Source organism: Acromyrmex echinatior, chromosome 5 (assembly GCF_024713525.1).
Source record: "Acromyrmex echinatior isolate Ae372 chromosome 5, ASM2471352v2, whole genome shotgun sequence".
NCBI lineage: Eukaryota > Metazoa > Arthropoda > Insecta > Hymenoptera > Formicidae > Acromyrmex > Acromyrmex echinatior.
In genome coordinates this window covers 16,642,738-16,658,127 of record NC_141856.1, presented here as the reverse complement: position 1 = coordinate 16,658,127, position 15,390 = coordinate 16,642,738, and the positions used below count along the sequence as shown (strand labels likewise).

General features: G+C 40.9%; 1 protein-coding gene and 1 long non-coding RNA gene across 3 annotated transcripts in view; both read right to left on the bottom strand.

Moving 5' to 3' along the window:
* Positions 1 to 15,390, bottom strand: part of LOC105147952 (uncharacterized) — a 241,637-nt gene that overhangs the window by 75,010 nt on the left and 151,237 nt on the right. The gene's annotated exons all lie outside the window — the stretch shown is intronic.
* Positions 1 to 15,390, bottom strand: part of LOC147909842 (uncharacterized) — a 48,374-nt gene that overhangs the window by 14,432 nt on the left and 18,552 nt on the right. The gene's annotated exons all lie outside the window — the stretch shown is intronic.

Below are 15,390 nucleotides of genomic sequence, written 5' to 3'. Positions count from 1 at the left end.
ACTACTTATCAATTAGCATCGTTTTACATCCTGCTTCCGGTTGCAGAAACGCTACCTTGCCAGATGGCACTCGCCAAGAACGTGTCGTATTATACGCACCTGCCTTCTTCAAGTACGCGTGCGTGCGTGCGTGCGTGCGTGCGCACGTTGCATAAATCCCTGTTGAGTTGCGATAATTTTAATCGAATGACTTCTCGACCTTCTTTCTATTAATTGTACTTACATCAAGAAAAATTGTGTTGTGTATCGATAAGGCTGTGGCCGTAAAATCACTCGTTTATTTATTAAAAAAATATAATTGCTCTAATTATCCCATCAATTGCACAATGAAATCGAAGTGTATCTCATCCACCGAATTTTTTAATCACCAACAGCAAAATACTCATATATCATTATCATATAACAAACTATTAATTAAAAAAAAAAAACATTAAAATTTCACTTAATCGTTCGATAATCTTTCATTTTCAAGAATCGAAGCATCAATATATTCGCGAATAAAAATTTCGTAGAAAGTACCTTGGGTCATTACGGGACCGAGCCATGTACGAGACCCACGTGAAAGGTTGCCAGGCAAATTCGCCGAGCATGGCGGGGCCTCTAATTTGCGCTTTCGGATATTTTTATCGACCTACAGTGCATCGCGGACGAGCGGCTTTCGAGGGTTGATGACGCCGCGACAAGAGAGAGAAGAGTGGCAATGGCGTCGAGATATTCACGGCAGTGGGCATCTTATTTGCATTTTTTTCGGCGAGTTTCATTAACCCTTGACCTGGCCACGCACGAGGAAGCGGTGAGCACGTAAAATAAAGCTGGCTGAATATTCATACCGGTCGAGCAGTAAATACGGTCGCGATAAATTCCCGAATTCTTTTATGAATTCAGTCGCCGCAGCCCGCGACGCAATAACGAAGAACGGAGAGAGTAAGAGTTCTTTCCTCTTCACCGATACGTGTTTCGCGCAGCGTGAAAGATTCGTGTCGAAGTATGAAATCGTTAGCTGCCGCGCGATCGTGGCTGCACATCACGAGGTTATCGCCACCGGACTTTCCTTGCGAAAAAAAGACAGAGAAATTATCGCTGGAGGGAATACTCGATGACCTATTAGCAGGAATTTCGCTGCACTTTGCGAAACCAGCTTCTTAAAATATTATTTAAACATCTAACAAAAATTATTAATTGGTTAGAGAATATTTAACACGTACGTCATAATAGAAAAATAGTAAAAATAATAATAATACAAGAAATAGTTTCGTATTTTAAATTACTATTATATAAGCACATAAGATTATATTCTCCAAAGATACGATTTATCTTTTTTACGGGACCACATCCGGTCAGAGGTAGCTAAAGAGCTATATTTGAAGCTTTGACCCCGAACGGGCCTGAACCGAGGAGAGGTCCGCCTCGGGAAGTACAAATTAGAGGGTCGATCCCCGGCAATCCAACCCTTTCTCGGAGCGTACACCCCCACACTCGCTTCACGCTACAGGTGCACCGTCGACTAATGGACGAAACGAGTTCCCGAGATACTGCAGCATCATTATAAAACGTTTATTTCGGCGTAAAAGTCAAAGTGCATCGCGTCTGCACGTCCGTCGTGCCCCACCGATGACTCGCGAGTAGAAACGCTCTTTCTTTGTATCGAGGTTACCCGCCGGATCGACCACCCCCTCCCCCTCCTCCCATCCCCTTTTCTCGAAACGCCTTCGTGATATCCGCGTGTCGAATAGTAGGCTCCCGATCTTTCACGCGTTTTAGACACGTTTGCAATGAAAAGGTGCAGACAGCCGTTGGGAACGTGATGTCTGTCCGCCCACTTGAATGTAGCAATCTGATTCGTACTGAAGTAATTTTTAGGTAATAGTACGTCTGGCATCACTTCTCAGATTAATACTATTGTTTTTTTTTTTTTCGCACTGTATAACGGTATATCAATTTTTTTTTCAATGTTTCAATCCAAAAAATCATACATCTGTCCCACAACAGCATATATATCATATTTGCAAGGTTTATATATACACTGAGAAAAATGGTCTGATTGAACTAAATAGTAATTCTGATGGAAAATAGACGAATCAGAATTTTCTAGTTAAGTCTATTAGAATTTTAGTTATCTCAACTAGAATTCCGATTAATATAATTATTCTGGTAAAAGTAAGAATTCTAGTAAATTTTACCAGAAATATTGTATGAACCAGAATTCCGGTTATCTCAATTAGAATTCTAATAAATTTAATCAGAAATTTCTGATTCGTCCATTTTCAATCAGAAATTGTTTTCAATGTATGTATATCGTTTTAAAGTATATTCAATAGCCTATTTCGCATTGCTTATATCATCCAGTGTTGTTCATTACATCCTAACGACTATAGTTTCCAATTTTAGACTGGCCAATAGTTTCCTGATGCAAATTCAATCGAAAACATTTGAGCGTCTACGAAGAGAAAGATTTAAGCAAAAAATATATATGTGTGTATAAAACAATTATACTATCGAGCAATTATACTGTCAAGTCAGGCAAATATATAGCGTAAATTTATATGAAATGCTGTAAAAAAAATAGTTGGTGGCTGTACGTCACGAAATAATGACGCGCGAAGCGTCATATATAGCATATCAAAAACGCGTTTCATGAAATGTCTATCTACGGGATGTCACCGGCAGCGAATGGAAATATCTACCGTAAAAAATCGTAAAATTTCTGCAGCATCGCACTTTATCAATATCTTTATTCCCAGTATTAACCCGTCGTATCGAACTGGACACGAACCAAACGCGAGCGTTCCTCTCGACGTAAATCGACCAGCCCCCTCGTTCCTTGACGAGATTACTCTGGCGGTGCTATATTTACACGCGCGTGTGGATTACGTGCGTGTACCCTTATTACCTCCCCGAGGTAAAAAAATCGCGGAAGTTTCGGAGCACATGCCACGGTAATCGATGCCACCTGTTCGTGCGCTCTGCGTTCGAACGAAATGCAGTCGGTCGAGTGCGACGAATGAATCGAGAATGCAATGGGTAACCGATACGAATCGGGGTATTTCAAGTCGCCAACGTGTTGAAATGCCAATTATATTGACGTTGGAAAATAGTTGGTTAAACACGAGCTGAGTTAAGCTCAATCGTAGTGTATTAAGCTAAACTTAGTAGAAATAAATTTTCAAGATAAGATTACATCCAGAATATATAAAACCTTTTCGTTGTTAAATTTCCTCGTAAAGTGTTAACAAATATATATTATTACAAATAAAAAATACATCCGCAGTCATCGTCAAATAATCTTCTATTAATTATATAATACATTTTCCGGATTTATTGACTCATACTTTTATTACTTGTATGATGTATGTATTTTCTGGAATTATGAAACATTAATAAGACTACTTTCGAAAGTTTAATTCTTTTTTAATCGTTCGTGCTTCATCATTCCGCGCGACGGAATAGCAAATCAAAAACCACAGAGGACACCTTCCGAGAAGTGATTAGACTGCAGGCGATAGTCGGTTATCGCAAATTTTCGCGAAGCGGTTCCGAGGTATTAGCCGCGGCCGGCAAAGACGAAAGAGTGGTACTGTCTCGTGTTCCCTGAATATTACCTAGAACGATTTCCACGAGGGACCACCTGTAGGTCCCACCGACAAACCGCTAGCAAACCGCAAGACGCGGTAATTACGCCGGGGAGCCTAAAAGTAAAGGCGCGCGCTGGGAACGGGAACGGTGGGCGGAGGAGGAGAGGAGGGAAGACGCTGTTGGGCGAAACGGGAGAGAAAAAAATACAAGTCGAAAGAAAACGGCGAAACCACATAAAAAAGCACTTAAAGGAGAACGGACGTAGGCGAGAGGACGAGAGAAGGAAGAGACCGGAGGAGGCTGGAGGATTCGAAAAGGACGAGGACGAAGGCGGAGGTGGAGAAGGAAGAGTTGCGGGTGCACAGAGCGTGACAGTGGGTGCAGGAGCACCTGCCCATTCTCGATGGAACTCTGCCGGGTCGTGATTTATGGAAACAAAGAGTGGGTGGGGCGGAAAACACGGGACGCGCGGCGTCCCTGCCGTGTTTCACCACGAGTGATTCGAGAGTCGGGAGGTAAAGAAGTTGACGCTCGAAATATACCTGATCTCGGAAAGTATCCTCGAAGAGGACCTCCATCTGCTTTACGAGTATACATACCAAAAAAATTATTTATACATAGGTACTATTTATAGGTACTATTCTTCGTAAAATATATCTCTCAAGGCGAGTGGAAATCATGAAGAAATCTTGAATGAAGACTTTTTAGGATTACCACAAAAAATGAATTTTAAAATTGATTCTCCAGGTTTTCCAGATGAATATGAAAAATGTTCCATGACTAATAATATAAAATAAATTTTAACATTTAGACTCGAGGATTGTAGGAAAGCTAGTTAGTATCTATATTATTAAAAACAATGTAAAAAAGCTTAGTAGCATAGTAAAATTTTGAGTGCAAATTCAAGCCAGTAAAAAATAAATTAATTTTGGAAAAAAGAATGCACGACGAAAAAAGAGGGATCAAATAAAAATACTGAATAAAATATAAATTTTAATTATTTTGTTAAAATCGTTTAAAGTTTTGAATGTATGTAAATATAAATGTCAGATATAATATTTAAAAAATGATTTGGAATAGAAGCAGTTTAAAGAAATTGTGAGCAAATTTCGAAATTCCAAATTTTATATTTTCCCTTGACTTTTCCCGATTTTCAAGGTCTGTAGCGACTCTGCTCTTATTATTGGTTAAAAATGAAATAGAAATATTGCGATACTATATATATATACATATCAAGGTACTTGAATAAAGATTGGAACGCAGGAATACACAATAAAACTTATAAAAACGACATAAAGCGACATGAGAGAAAGTTAAAAATCCCACATAAGGTGATGCGACGGATATGTTACGATGCACTGCTTATTGTAATGATAATCATCAAGAGAAATCAATACTCAAATTCTGTGAAATAAAAATAGATTTCAGGCAACGAATAAATGTGCTCAGAAATCGTCTCGTAAATCCGGCTACAACAGCCACATCAGATAATTTACGTGTCATCCTTACCCTGCCACGCATCGCATACCAAATTATTAATACGCCCATTATTCGCAGGCATCGAAAGTATCAAAGGAAAGCATAAAATTAAGAACGTATCCGGAGGGTCACGTAGGGTCGACTCCGGAGAAATTTACAATCCGTTTAGGCAATACGTACATCCTGCGGGTAATCACCCTTCTCTAGCTGCGTAAAGTCTCGGTAATTAGCCATCAGTCTCCCCCCGTTGCTTGCCTCTCTCGCGTATAAACTCGAAGCTTTATTTATTTCGCCGCGCCGGAGAATAAATCTCTCGTCACCGCGCTCGAATCTCCGCGCTCGCTGCAAACGGCTCACACGGACTGTCTATCGACGTTCGACGCAGCTTTTTCATCGACGAATAGCCGGAACGTAATAATCGTTAATAACCATCTTTGCGGCAGCAGGACTGCCGCTAAGTATCAACGCGTGGGCGAGGAGACTCGGAACGGCCCACGGCAGGTTGCAGCGAGCCATCAGGGCCCAAGCCATTCTGAATCCAGATGAACCTAAATATATACCGCCGTTATTAAAGAACATTAAAGAACTACTACTATTTACTTCTCGCGATCCATCGTAGACTAATTACATATTATAAACAAACAGGAATTAGAAGAGGAATATACCATATACGATAAAAAAAATCAAATCGCAGACGCTTTAGAAAGTTCCGTGTACTGTATCATCATCGGCCCGAGGGGATGTTGTCCCAGAATAAATTGCTCTCTCACCTCCGTCCGTCTTTATGCCGTCGCCTCGTAAATCGCAACTTAGGCCCTTCGCACGCAATTGCGTGGCACGCGAAGTAATGTCCGGTCGTGTCGCGGATCGGTCGCGCCCACGCCGAGTATACAGGGACATTAACGTAACAACTGGACCGAAGAAGCTGTAAAACAGCGTTACGTGGCGTAGCCATCACGCCGCGGCTCTTCATTCTCCTCCTCACGTCCTCCTCCCTTGCGGCTGCCCCGAGCCGTTCTATCGTCACGGCTCTCATTCTCATCCTGCTCTCGCTCGCCGATTCCTCCCCACGCGCTCGTAGTTTCTCCTCGAGACCGTACGACGGCACGAGCGCGTACTTCCTCTGTACTTACGACCGTCCTCGAGTAGTTTTATTCTGTCTGGCCGCGTGGGCGGGAAGCGGGAACTTAGGGACCATCCCCCATTCGTCGATCACTCTCCTTCCCCGTTTCTTTTTCTCTACCAATTCTATGGTACGTCCCTTGCGTTCGAACTCTCGCGAGACTATTTTTCTCGTCAGCGGAAAGCATGAAGCATTTTACGACGATCTTGGCGCACTAAAATTGGACGCAGGGTCGATTGCAGAGACATGAGATCGCGTCGAGAAACCAGAGAATGGCGCGCTTTTATCAGGGATCATATCTCGCGGCAATAAAATAAGACTGTGTCAACGTCAGCATCATCATCGTCGGACACGAGCGAGTATTTCAGCGCGCACGTGATACGGCGCCATCGAAAGGCGCGCGGGAAAGTTTAATGCTCGACGTTAATAAATGGATGTAAACGGCGGCGATAAGAATCTCGGTTCGAGGTAAGGCCCGTCCGGAGCACACGACGAGGTTTACGTAAGCGCGTGTCGCTCTTAAGATTAACAATGCGTCAGTTTTCTCTCTGTCCGTCCGTCCGCGGCGCCAAGTTTCCGTGCGTACGCTCAATTTTATTTTATTTTACCGCGACTTCGCGCGCATTTACGCGCCAGAAAATAGGCTTCAGCTCTACCGGCTGCGTTCGTGCCGGTCGATGGCACGAACACGCGGACGTAGTAAAGTTTTACGTTCGTAGATTATCGCAGATATACGAAACGTCGAATGTATAACTCAATAGGAAACATTCCAGTCTCGCGTGGGCGCGAGGAATTACACATGGCGATCGGCGCGATATATTTTATGTCCGCGACCATTGTGCGATCTTCTTAGAGCTAAATTATCCGAGTACGAGGTACCGCTGCGAAGAGATCAACGGCGGGCATCATAGAAGCCAGGCGCTGACGGTAATGTGGCGCCGTATATTCCGAGGAACGCTCTCGGCAGCGTGCGAGCTGACTGTCCGAACAGCGGCATGTGCTTTATGCAGACCACGCGGGTCTTATATCATAATAATGCAACATGTCCTGACACACGTGCGCGCCCCCGAGTCTTTCTCGATTATATCCTTACGTATCCCCAATGCGACCTACTCGAGGCGGCGAAGAAATCCCGATGCAATACCATTATTCACTATTAAAATGCTGCAAACCATCTTTTATCGCCCATCTTTTAAGTCCCAAATTTATTTTTAAGTTTAACTATTATTAATATATATATTTTTCATCATCATGTTAATCATTAATCAATAATATTCGCAATAAAAATACGCACAATAAAAATAAGTGATCTTCATATCTCTATATTTGGATGAGTTTTGAGTTGTTCTTACCGGCGCGACGCCCGTCCACGATAACGAAGGGTCTGTCTCAAGTATGCTCTCTGAGGATACCACTCAAAGGTTTAAGTTCTCGTTCGAGAGAAGCCCACGATCTCTCCTCGCAGTGCGTTATTTTTTTGTCGCTCCGGCCGGGCAGACAAAAGCCACTTCGAGAAGGAGAGAGGCAAAGAAGGAGACTCTTTGCTCTCGCGTGGGCCCGGAGGCGAGGGCACCAGTTTGGTTTTCGGGCAGCGAAAGGAGTGTGCCTCTCGTGGAGGGCCGAAAGGGCCACCTGCCCTACTGCGGACCCCCCTCCATTTTTACGTTCACTTTATTAGCTATTATTATACGCATGCTTTGGCTCCACAGTCTCACGAGAACCGCCCGCGCCTGTTTAGAAATATTTCATGGGACGTTTTCGACTTAGCTCGACGCCGGGAGTTCGTTAATCCTTCGACGTAGCCTAAACAACTCGAGGACCCACGATTTCAGAGTAATTTGACTGGTCGACATTCGAGGAGCACATAAGTCCTCGATAAAAGATCTTTAGACCATCCGCATCGACTAAACTTTTGTAAAAATATACAGTTACCTTATCGAAACTTGTACTAGATTTATCTTCGAGAGCATGCTTCGTGGCATTGCTCTCACAATACACGAATCGGATTAATCAATATCGAGAACAATCATGCTGAGTTCATCGAACTCTACTGTATTAAAAAAGAGATTAGAGATAGTTATTCACATTCCAGATATCTTCGATAACGAAAACTGTACAGGCGATTATACTGATGATGTACCGTGAATGTCTTTGAACGCGGAAGCAACCTGTTCGTACTGACAAGATAAGAAACGTTTCGTTAAAGATATTTTTAATCTTGCTATATCTACATCGATGCATTATGATAAAAAGAAGTTAAGAAATAATAACTAAATAAATGAAAAAAGAAATCGTAAAAAAAAATATTTTTTTACTCTTGTTTTTTAATCTTGTTACATTATTCAAGAAAATATTTAAAAAAATAACAAAGTATTTTTTTTTCACTTTACTGTAGGGTACATGAATGCTAATTATATTGTATATTACTTTAAAGAGTATTAAACATTTAAATGTTTCCGCTTTAACATAATTATCAATCATATTTCGAAAAATCGTGATGGACATCTTAATTGGTTAGCCATGGGCAAACTTTCTAAACTTATAATGGAACGATATATTTATGTGATAGCTTCTGAGAATTTTATCGAATACAAAGAGGCGGCGATTTTGCAAGAAAAATATATTACTTGATCCATTAATATAATTTGAAACTTTGTAACGAAATGGAATATACTGGCGTATTTCCACAAATGTTGCGTAATCGTGCCTAAAAAATTATTACCTTTTATAATAATCAACAAAATCGCAAATATTTTATTTGATGACTAATTTCAGCGAAATCTCGATTGTTCCTTTTTGAGAAGAAATTATTACAACGTTTGCACATAGAAGAGAGTGAAAGAACTGTAAACACTTAAGCGAAAAATTAAATAAAATCAAAGATTATATTTAACAATTAATACGAGTTTGTTTAAAAAGTACTTGATTTTAAAAACTACAATAATTACATTTACATATTATCAATGTAAATGATAATTTTAAACAAACAAAAAACAAATTTTTTGTTCGGAATTACGCCACATGAGTGTTGAATAAGTTTTATTTTTTACTTAAAATTATAATTTATTTTAATAATTTATTTTAATATATTATTTTAATACACAAGTTAATTATTAATTAAAAATCAAGTATCCTTTAAATAAATACTTTTGTAATTGATAAGTAATCGTCGGTTTTATTTAACTTTTCCGTTAGGTATTCGCAATTCCTCCATTTTGCCCTACATCAAAGTCAAAAACATGTAATAGCCTTTATTTTAAACGGCATGTGCATTCTATACTGCGGTACTAAGCGTACATTACTGAATGCAAGAAATGAGAAGTTATGTGACTACTCTAATATACTATAATAGTATCCACTCGTGTTTACCCCGTGTTCGCAATTCTCCCACTCTCCCTTATCTCATAACATGAGAACGCTGAAAACATTCGTCTGAACACGTGTAATCTAATTTTTTCCGTGACCTCGAATTTTTGTTAACGAAAACATTTATGCATAAGGAACTTTAATTAAAGTTATTACTTATTTGCTCACTTGAAAAACTGAGTCATAAGAAATTTGCAGCAATTTATGAATCATATTTACACTTTGACGGTTGGTAGTTAAATATCAGGTTGTTAAATATTGAAAACGATTTACATTTAACTTTTAGTATTTCCGCAAAATCCTATACAAGAAGCAACGACGAGCGTTTAAGTTATGCGTGTGGTTTGCATATTTCCGTTCACAAACGAAACGTGGTCTGGCCGATGTCCTTAACGGGGCACGTGCGTGTTCGCGTGATATGCACGCACGACGTACGCGTTGTCGCGGTTGCACACGCGTAATGAAAGAAAACGAGCACGCGAAAGGAAAGACGTTAAACACGATAATCGGCGATTTATCGCTGTTTTCGCCACTCTCGGAATTCGATTCTCGGCCGGTGGTGCGGCGCGTTTAAAAACACGTTTATATTCGCACCGACTGTTCGTCATGAATTAAATCGGCGCGATCGGGGAAAAAGGAACGCGGCCGGGAGGCTAATAAAACCTGGTATAAAATGACTAGAGGGACTTCGTAATCGGGCCGCCATTTCCGCCATTGTGCCGCGATAATAATACGCGACCTGTTCCCAACGGCGTTTTTAATCCAGCTCAATGCCTTGGCGCCGACACGGCTTTCAGGAAAGCCGCGCGGCGACTTTTAGAGAGGCGTGGCGCCTGCTCGCCTCCAGCGAGCGAATATTTCGCTAGTGTCGATCTCACGCCTTCGTGAACGATCGCGATTACACAAAGTTACTCCGTACATATCACCGCGCGTAATGATAATACATGGTACTGCATGTCACATGGACAAGCTTCTATCGTACTTAATTTCCTCTCAATGTGACCATTACAGGTTTTGTTTTTTTTTCCAAGTGTTAAGCGTAGCCATGAATTCGAGAAGCATGGTAAGAAATGAAAAACAAGGTTGTTCCTTACTCGACGTCCCTCCCTTCCAGGTTATTCCCTTTCGTCCGAGGTGGAAAGGGGAAACTGCAATCTCAGGTCGCGACAGGGTGCCGAGATAGAGGCAATCTACAAACACGAATTGGCCATTTGGCGGGCGTGGTGACGCATATGCGCGAGCGGCATAATTTGCTTTGGTAGGCCCGCTTTTTCTCCCGGATGGCGATTCGTTCTCCCGCGGTAATGTGCAACATTGGTATTCCGTATTGGTATCTATTCCGCAACTTCATTAATATGCGCGAATAATTGCTCCTAATAGCACTAACATCTAATCTGCATTTTCTATCAAACTGCATTTTTCTTATTGGAATAGCAAAATTTGCTACTTACTATATACTATAACTTATGTTTTAATATTTTTTTCTTTCCCTTTCATTCGAAAGGGCAGCAGACAAAGGTCGCTTTTGTCGTGTCTATTATTGTATAATTTTTTTATATTTATTTAAAAAACGAAAACAAAAATAAAACAATTTAATATCTTAAAATTAAACACTTCTTTTTTTTAATATTTATATATAAGTGTACATTCATATTATCGCACTCAAAAAAGCAAAATTGTTTTCTTGCAACCTAATTTTCAAGGTAAGTGAAGAGAAGCTTAAACAACATAAAAAAAGAATAGAACTGAAAATTTGAAGACGAGCCTTTTTAATTAAGAAATATAAATAAAAATAATTTTAGCTTTCAATATCCTGTTCCATTTATCTATCAAATATTTATTTTAATTTAAATCTTCATATAAATCAAACATATAAATCTTGTTACTATTCTTAATTTAAATATATCTTGCTTTTCCTCAAATATTACACAAGTGTTATATTATTATTCAAAAAAAGATGAATACATGGATATACATAATATGTAAATGTTTAAGTCCGCATATTGAGCTCAGGTTCGTGGGTTCACCAAATGACTGTGCGGATCAGTCATCCCTGCGGGAAAGGCAGGCAATTATGTTGGTATTTATTGCCGCGACTTCTTCAGAGAAGCCATTGTGCTCACGCCAGCATTTGCATCCCCCGCAAGCAAATACGACTGTCGATTGTTTTAATGGCCGCTCCCGCGGGCCTTAGCCCATAAACTTCATTGTTTAGGCACGCCTTTTTGGGTAGTCGACCACAACGTGGAAACCGGCAATAAGAGAATGTATAGTCCCCCAAGCTCGCCAAAACTATACAACGCGTCATACCGTAATAAAACGTGTATTTTAAGATAAATAGATTCTCCTTTCTTAGAAACAAGTACCTATTTTACGTGTCGTAGTTCACACTTGGAGATCTTGAATATTCAGGCTTCAATCTCGAAGAAGAAAAATGTAAGGTATGCTCGTATAACATTCAGACTTCAATCTCGAAGAAGAAAAATGCAAAGTATACAGTTCACGAAAATTTCCATTTAATATTCGAACCTGCTGCGTGCGGGGCATTCGATTTTGAAGAGGGTTAGAACGAAATAAATTTCCATCCTGCATGAATGAGAACTTATGGGAGTGTCTTGATGGGAAAGTCGTTAATTTGAAATAAATTTAAAACCTTATGTTTCGTGTGAGGTTTCTCGATCACCCTGCTACGAAAGATCTTGTTGATTTACCTCAGAAGAAACTTTTAAATATTTCTTTTCCGACACAGAGTATTATATTAATATTTTCTTAAATATATATAAACTATTTTTGAGAATTGGCTCGACTACTAGAGTCAGTTTATTACAGCGTGCGTGTACAACAGTCATTCAATTATCTTGGAGCTCATAGTTTATCGTTATAATGTGCATGTTCCTTTTATTGCAAACCGTCGAAGGCCTTCATCGGGACGTCTTTCGTCGAAACGCGCGCCTCGCGTGCATCGTACGGCGAAGGTTTATTAAGAAATCAACAATAAGCTCTCTTGCAATCGATAAATTAAGCCAATAACATGCGCCGCGCGTGCAACTGCGCGAGGCAACTCAGCCGGCGTTCGCGATATAGAGAATTAAATTAAATAGCGTAATTAAACAGCCGTTTGTACTCGCTGTTTTCAGCTGCACTAGGGCCACTAGGGTAATTATCCCCAGGGTTTTAATCTACAGAAACGGGGGATAATTTATATGATTTAGCGTGCGGTAGACGCCACAGGGTGTCCTATTGCTCTCCCGCCGCTTGAATGGTCCCAAAGAATCGTGTAACTCAAAAACTCGTAAGGTGGATAATGGCGCGCACTTCAAACACAAATACATCACGCCGGCTGCAATTCACCTGCGCAATACGCGGAATAGAAGTCTCACCAATTCTGAGAAACAGGAGAAGGAACAAACGAGTAAAAGGGATGGCGCCAAAGCTGACGAAATTCAATGACTATTCCGTGTTGTCTTCTGTCGATTTGATCGATGAGCCGCTCTCGGAAATCAGGACCCGGGCTACGCCTTTATCTCGTCTCGGAGAATGGTCCATTTTCATGGACCAGGCACTTCCTGTTCAGTTAAGTGGACCAGGGTCCGATTATTGTCGAACGATCGAATGTTTTTCGGAAGAGATAGGGATAAAATGAGCTATAGAAAAAATCTTTTCTGTGTTTTCGTTCATTCAATTTGTGAAATTATCTCGACATTTCAGTCGAGGAACGGCAGATAAAATTTACTGAAGCGTACTCTCGCTAGTAAGTCTGCGACTAATTATGAAACGATGTATCATAAGATAAGTGAACAAAAAGACGCTAGCAATTAAGAGATATGCATAAATGATGGTCAAAGTTTTTCTTTTGGCTACACCATCGAAACTCGACTGAGCTTACACATATGGTTTGACAAAAAATAGGAGCGTACGTCTTTCTTAGACTGGAGAGAGTAAGCCTGCCCTATCCTCATTAATGTGAGGTTCCCTGATGAGGCGTTCGACGCTCTTAAGACCCGAACTCGGTGATGCATTGTCCTGGGAATTAGTTCCCGCGTGTATACACGCATACGAGAATCTCAACCCTCGCGGCCCCGTGCAGATCGCCCGTGAGAGAGAGAGAGAGAGAGAGAGAGAGAGAGAGAGAGAGAGAGAGAGAGAGAGAGGGGGGGGGAGGGGGGACCTCGTGCACCCGCAGTCGATCATTTTAATCGATTTCGCTCGAGTCGGTGCAAGAACCGAACGGATCGTTAGATCGGTCTGATGAATGGCTGAATTATCGATGCGGAACCGCCAATGAATATCGTTAATGAGGGTGGCGCGTTTCACGACGGAGGGTTCGCATAAATTTATGGTGACTGCCCAGGCTTCTCCATCAAAATTTTATTATTTGCATTGTCTTTTTTTTCTCCGTATGGAAGACAGGGATCTCTCGCGCGTGGAGAATGCAAGACACTTAATTAATCGTCATAATTTCCAGACATTAACTGGTCCGATGATTTAACTCGAATTTTGGTTCTTTCAGGTATCTCCCTAAACTTTCGACGGAATTTTCAGGTCGATACGAAAGATTTCGATGTCGCTTCTTCGGTGGTCGCGAAGTGATCGCCACAGTTTTCGGCACATCCTTGAGTAAAGCGAAGACCAATGCTTCTTAATTAAATTCTATTGTTCCGCGGCAACTAAGAGGGACAAAAGCCGGTAAGTGGAACGCCCCAGTAAAATGGAGCGTGAAACTGAAACAATAGGTAGAAAAAGTTTGGTCTTTCAGCAGGAAACGCCGCCGGCTGTCGTTTTCCGGGAGATTGCGATTCGTCGAGGTGGCGGAACAGAAGTTACTGCCGCGCGGATTTTGGGTTGGAGAAATGCGATTTAATTGCGAAAAATCGGCCACGGCTTTGAAGATAAAATAATGAGAAAAGGCACTCCGAAGATAAACGCCAACTTGATCTGAGACAATGCAGGTGTCTGTGGCAGACGTGCTATGATGAATAGTCGTCGGGACGACAGCTCGTTTCGAGAGACGCTCTCTAAAAAATCATGTAAAGAGGAAGGCGGTACCGCGTGGTTAAGAGCAGAATGAATCCGAGGGAGTGCGAAGAGACGTTTCCATTATAGGTGAAATTGATCTTTTCCCATGATCACACCTGCCGGAGATTCGCCGCGCTCGCGCCGAGATTGAATGGATTGACGAGAAAGAGAGAGAGAGAGAGAGAGAGAGAGAGAGAGAGAGAGAGAGAGAGAGAGAGAGAGAGAGAGAGAGAGAGAGAGAGAGAGAGAGAGAGAGAGAGAGAAAGCATTTGAGTATCGAAGAACGATCCATCGATCATTATGCGCCTATTAGGCCGCGTGGGAGTGAGATAATCACTTTCAAAAGAGGGTTATTATAACTTCAGCTCTTCTGAAGAAAACCTGACTGCTTTATATAGAAAATAAAATTAATTATTTTGCGATAACTAAAATAATTTCTGTCAACCTTTTAGTCTTACGAAAAGTGCGAAAAAAAAAATTTCTATTTACATTTTAAATAGAGAGAAAGTAATACATATAAAAGAGTTGTGAAACTGTTTAATAAAATGCAAATGGACCACCAGTGAAAATCAAATTTACTGCTGAATAAAATTATATAGAAGACGATTTTCCAAATCGAGATAGAACAACTTTCTAGTATAGTTGGCATACTACGACATTTATGAATCGTAAATAATTATCGATATGCATCGTGCGGTTGATTTTAAATGTCGAGCCGAAACTCGCGCGGTTCTACGCTCGATTGGAACCGGATGGCATGAATGCGATAAGAAAGCATCATAAAGCAGTTCTCTGTAATGAGAATTCGTTCGTCTGTCTATTTCGCAAAAACC